This window comes from Oncorhynchus mykiss, chromosome 9 (genome assembly GCF_013265735.2).
Source record: "Oncorhynchus mykiss isolate Arlee chromosome 9, USDA_OmykA_1.1, whole genome shotgun sequence".
Classification (NCBI taxonomy): Eukaryota; Metazoa; Chordata; class Actinopteri; order Salmoniformes; family Salmonidae; genus Oncorhynchus; species Oncorhynchus mykiss.
Window position 1 is genome coordinate 41,446,923 of NC_048573.1, and position 6,000 is coordinate 41,452,922.

The window sequence follows — 6,000 nt, forward strand, 5'->3', positions numbered from 1 at the left end:
CAGCATACACTGTATACTTCTCAACTCCTCACTGTTCATCCGTTACAGATGGCTCTGGTTTACCTTTGTTTGCTAAAGTAACCATTCTTTACCTTCCGTTCTCTCTCTACCAACTCTTCTCTCTGCCTCCTCCTCTTCTCTCCAAATCCTCCTCATCTCTCTACCTCCTCCTCATCTCTCTACCTCCTCCTCTTCTCTCTACCTCCTCCTCATCTCTCTACCTCCTCATCTCTCTACCTCCTCCTCATCTCTCTACCTCCTCCTCATCTCTCTACCTCCTCCTCATCTCTCTACCTCCTCCTCATCTCTCTACCTACTCCTCTTCTCTCTACCTCCTCCTCATCTCTCTACCTCCTCCTCATCTCTCTACCTCCTCCTCTTCTCTCCACCTCCTCCTCTTCTCTCTACCTCCTCCTCATCTCTCTGCCTCCTCCTCATCTCTCTACCTCCTCCTCATCTCTCTACCTCCTCCTCTTCTCTCTACCTCCTCCTCTTCTCTCTACCTCCTCCTCATCTCTCTACCTCCTCCTCTTCTCTCTACCTCCTCCTCTTCTCTCTACCTCCTCCTCTTCTCTCTACCTCCTCCTCATCTCTCTACCTCCTCCTCATCTCTCTACCTACTCCTCTTCTCTCTACCTCCTCCTCATCTCTCTACCTCCTCCTCATCTCTCTACCTCCTCCTCTTCTCTCCACCTCCTCCTCTTCTCTCTACCTCCTCCTCATCTCTCTGCCTCCTCCTCATCTCTCTACCTCCTCCTCATCTCTCTGCCTCCTCCTCATCTCTCTACCTCCTCCTCATCTCTCTACCTCCTCCTCTTCTCTCTACCTCCTCCTCTTCTCTCTACCTCCTCCTCATCTCTCTACCTCCTCCTCATCTCTCCACCTCCTCCTCATCTTTCTACCTCCTCCTCTTCCCCCATGGTGCGTAATATATTTCATATCGCGCAGCAGTAATGTATGATGGCTTTGCTACGTTGAAAATGACAAACCAGCATTGTCATATGACCTCTCCAGAGTAATTAACTAGGCCCGAGAATAAAGCTGTGGAACCAAGGCAAGCAGTGTTGGAGGAGCAAACGGAACAACCACAACGTTTGTTTATATTATAGCATCATTGCCTTTGTGACAGAGGAGAGCATCCCTGATTGTTTTTGAATTGTGTTGTGAAATTGTGACATCGGAGCCCTGCTCTCCCATGGTGCCCGTTGAGGTCACGGCCTTTTAGGGTCACAGGGCGACTTGGTTGTTTTCACTGGGATGTAAATGTAATGAATACGGCTAGCAGCTAACTGTTCCCCACAATACGTTTCGATGTGATATCTAAACTTACTGTAACGTGACACCTGAACAGATCCCTCATGCTTAACATAGCATAATTGAAGATAGCATTACCGTGTGGATCACCTGGCATCTACTGAGACTCGCAGGAAGGCAGGAATATCACGCACATCAAACTGTGCAGGAACACACAGACATTTTAGGAATTGACCACTACGCTGACAGAGGCTTCCTTCTACCACAGTGGGGCAGCAGTGCACAGAATATGAGAGAGAAAGGGAGAGAGCGAGACCATGTTACAGTACATTACATCATAGCAACCCAATGAACCCAAAATAAAAAAAACCCTAGTGTTGAGAACTGGAACTTTGGTTTTGAATGGCTGTCCCCATGGGGTCCTGTTAGACAAGCTCAAGGAGAACGCCTTAACAGGCTTTACCGTAGCTTCCCCTAGTGTATCTGATTAACAGGCCTTCATTTAGCACAACACCCAGTCACATCTCCTTAAACACATACTCCCACTGGCTTATGGTGTACATCATGCTACATGAAACACAACTACAGCACCCATAATGCTCTGTAATCATATACGGCTGTCATCTCAGTGGAGACGTTCCCGGAAGCGAATACAGCGTCTCCTTAAATAATACATCTAAGCGTGGTTGATTTCCTTCTGGAGAAGATGATTTTGAGGCCCGTGTGTGACTGATGCATTATCCGTCGACGACGACATACAGTATGTCCGTCGGGTTCAGCTGTCAGAAATGGCAGTGTGCTGCCTGAGTCGGAGACTCATGCTGTATCTGTAGTGCAAGGTGTTGCAGCCAACCGCGCCGTGATGACTAACCTCCTCATGTGACCACAGCCCCAGTCTGTCTCTCTCAGCATTAGCGTTCTCGTGGACAGATATTGGTGCCGCTGATGGAATGAATGGAGCCTCATGCACAGTGGACCATCTTGTGTTTAGAGCTGTCTGTGAAATGGACTGTTCTGCTGTGTTTATGTCCGATTCGGTGAGAGAGAGCCTACATGTAGCCTGCCATGCCCTTACAGTCACAATATTCAATGGATGGTTGTTACTGTTAATATTTTGTTAAATGTGTTTTACTGAGGATAAACTGAGTGTAATGTAATAGAGGTAGTATAATTACATAACCTGCACAGACCTCAGCACACTGTACAGTTCAGTCCTGTTTTTCTTCTGCTCTTCTGCCATCTAGTGTTGAATCATGGGATTTCACTCTGTTCTAATCGAATGCTAATCTAATCGTATGAGAGGGTTCATTTAGAACGCTTATTTCCACAGAATGATTTAATTAAGTTGTTCATTGGAGATCCATTTAATGTATTTACTGTTTCATTCAGGCTATTGTAAGATACTCATAGGATACCAGTCACCTGACTTTGTGTTCACGTTCTCCAGGTCGTTTTGAGGCCACCAGGCTGCAATGCCCACAGCCAAAGAACCAGGCCCCTGACACACTGGGACCCCCAGAACACCCTAGGGCTGTGGTCTGCACTGAGGTCACAAGCCCCGAGGACCATTCCAGAGAGCGGCTAGCTGGATAGAGAGCCTGTTCCCCCTGGTCTCTGCCTCTGTCCGGGTTTTCAGCACCAACTCGCAAACAGCCATTATCCTTTGGGGAATGGGCTCTGTACTAAGGAATCTCCATCCAGCTGCTCTGTAAGAGGATGGGAGGGAGCCACAATACTGTGACACCCCAGCACACTGATGATGCTGTCCTCTAGTCCAGTGGTTCCCAACCTTTTTTCGGGTAACTGAATTTTGATCTGCCCGGAGTACCCCTGAAGTACCCCCTCATGTGCATTTTACCAGTCGGCCTACTATCTCATGAGTCTTCTCAAGTACCCCCCTGTTGATAGGCCAAATACTCCCAGGAGTCCTAGTACCCCTGGTTGGGAACCACTGCTCTAGTCTGTGGGCTGTTGTGCTGCTGCCTGCTGGGGGTGGAATACATCCCAGGGGGCGTGGCCATGGTGGCAGGTTTAGGATCCTTGATTCCGTACGCCTGTGCTCAGACACACTCTCCTTTCATCTCCGAAATAAAGAAAAGAAAACTGAAGCGCTTCGTAGGTTTTTCTGGTACTAAATACTTCCTGTTTCATTTGGATGCTGATAACAATTTAGGGAAGAAGAAGAAGAAAGAAAGAAAAAACACAATAAGGATGACTAGCATGACGACTCCACGGTTTGTTCTGGTTTTATCTTTACATTCCAGAATGAAAGAAGGCACCGTTTTTTTTTTTATGCTGACTCATTCTTTTTTTTTCATGTGTCTAAGAAGTGTATAGTGGATTTAGGATTTTGAATGCATGGAACTTTATATCCAAGACCTTACACTGTTCACCATTTCAATCACAGAGGCCATAAGACACTGGTTAATAATAAAACTCATTTAAAATAAACTCCAAAAGAAGACAAGGTGGACATAACACTGAATCTGGCTACAGAGTGGGAGAATCATCATTCGGGAGGTTTTGGTTGCACCATGAGAGCCGAATGTGGCTAGTTTTTTTTGTTTTTTTGCCATTACCGAGCCATTAATTAGAAAATAAAAAACATCCCCGGAACGTTTGGGTTCATAGTGTTTCTGAACCTTCCCACAACGTTTGGATCTCTGGTGTTTGTTTTTTTACAACAGTTTTTTGTTCTCGCTCTGTATTTGCCTGATTTTCTGTTACATGATAGCGGATTCGCCTTAATCATGCCATTGTTTTTATTTAGAGTAAAGTGACTTAAATATCTTATTTTTGTACTCCATGTTGTGTCCATAAAGCTTATTTTCATTGCAGACTTTTTTTTGTATGTGATAATGATGTCAGCTGGAACAATAGCTGTGAGATTCATTTAATATTTTTGTATGTTGTTTCACTTTTAGGTTTGAAATGATTTATATGATTTATTTTTCATACATTTATGTGTTTATGGTTGCCATAATAATTGATTACGTTATTTATTGATTTATGATTATTAATAATGAAAATGCAATAGTATGTGGAAGGAAGTCAGTAAAGAGCACAGTCTTGTGTCATTTAAAAAAAATCAGTGGTCAGGAATGTGTTGCCTCTGTCTGCATATCTGAGTTGTGCAATTTTCTGCTATCACATCTTAACAGGGCCACACCTGGGTCAGATTCACTAGGCACCAAACCGAAGAAACAATGGACTGAAACAGGGAGGGACTACCTGAAATTGTCCAATAAGAAACCCTACTTTTCATTTTCCGTTGTAAAACGTTTTGCAACAGTGTGCTCTAATGAATACGACCCTGGAAATCCATTCTTGTACTTTGTTACTGCCCAGACAAGGCACATAATATCTGCCCATTTTGATATGTGAGCACTGCAAGACAGCAGAGAGGCACTGAATACAAACCAGTGCAAATCACCATTGAATCTGACTTGAAGTACTTTAGCATTCTTTTGTTGACTGTCATCATCGTCAATGGGTTTTCATGTTCTCTGGCTAACTACAAATGTTTTAATATCCAAAAGAACACAAAAGGGAAAAGAGATAATACTTACTGACAAGTAGTACATATATATGTGTTTCAAATATACTGAAGTTGACACACTGGAGAAACCTAGTCTGCGCACTCTCACATATGGCGATATGAGTTATGTGCACGTTCAAGGTGTTTGGAGCGTTAGACGCTGAAGGGTCAAAGACACAGTTGGTTCAGTCACCGATAGTTATTTGCCTTTTGTTTTTGCGACCAAACTGCAAACCCCAAGATGTTGACAGTTGTCACAGAAACCTCTCAGGTCAGTGTTCTTCCTGCTGTTCTTTGCAGTGCAGTGTAGTTGGACTGGTCAGGTGGGACTGGTCAGGCACTCCGATGCTACAGAGGCCTACTGATGGGATCCCAAACCTGATGTATATTGTCTCTCTCTCTCTCTGTGTGTGGACGCTGGGATAAAGCATGCTCCGGCAAAATCTCAGTAACAGTCACTTCTGTATAGTTACGTTCCTGATGTCTGTGTGTATGTGTGAGTATGCGTGTGTTTCTCATCATCCTATTACAAAACAAACCAATATTTGACAAATAAAACATAAGTGTGTGGTCGACAGCAACTTTTCCATTTCAAACATTCTATGCAATTAATCATATTTAGGGGAAATACTAGGGAAGAAAAAAAACAACTGAATACCACTATCGTTGTCATGCCTGAGAAAAATACTGCTTTATTGTAGCGTTCCTGCTACAAAAACAAAATTGACTTGTTTGTATTTAGCTACAATACTTTTAAGTCAGGAATTTGATTCAATGTTTTTTTTTGTTGTTGGCATGTTTGAGTCTCCTCACTGAAAATTGGGACCTGTTGCCAAAGGATTAACTATATAGGCACCCTAAAAACGGCACGCTATTTCTATTTGTGCACTAAAGGCTATAGTGAATCGGATGCCATTTTTTTTAATGTAGAATACTGTCATGAAAGTCTGCCATCTTATTGCTTCAAGCATGGGTTGCTGGGTACAGTGAATGGTCTTCTACGTACAGTACAGCAGTTTGTGCACTTCTTTTTTCGTAAAGTGAATAAAGCTGCTGAAGAATTAAGCCAATACTATGAAGAGATTAAATATATCAATTATATATACAGTACCAGGCAAAAGTTTGGACACCAACTAATTTTTTTAATCTACACTGTTATCTACACTGTAACTATGAAATATCACATATGGAATCGTGTAGTAACCAAA

General features: G+C 43.3%; 1 protein-coding gene across 1 annotated transcript in view; it reads left to right on the forward strand.

Annotated features, from left to right (window-relative positions):
- The window catches only part of LOC110532096 (protein bassoon), a 29,325-nt gene extending 23,325 nt beyond the window's left edge, over positions 1-6,000 (forward strand). Inside the window, exon 10 of the mRNA XM_036988011.1 lies at positions 2,702-6,000. The gene's annotated coding sequence lies outside the window, so the exon portion shown is untranslated. The remainder of the gene's footprint in view (positions 1-2,701) is intronic.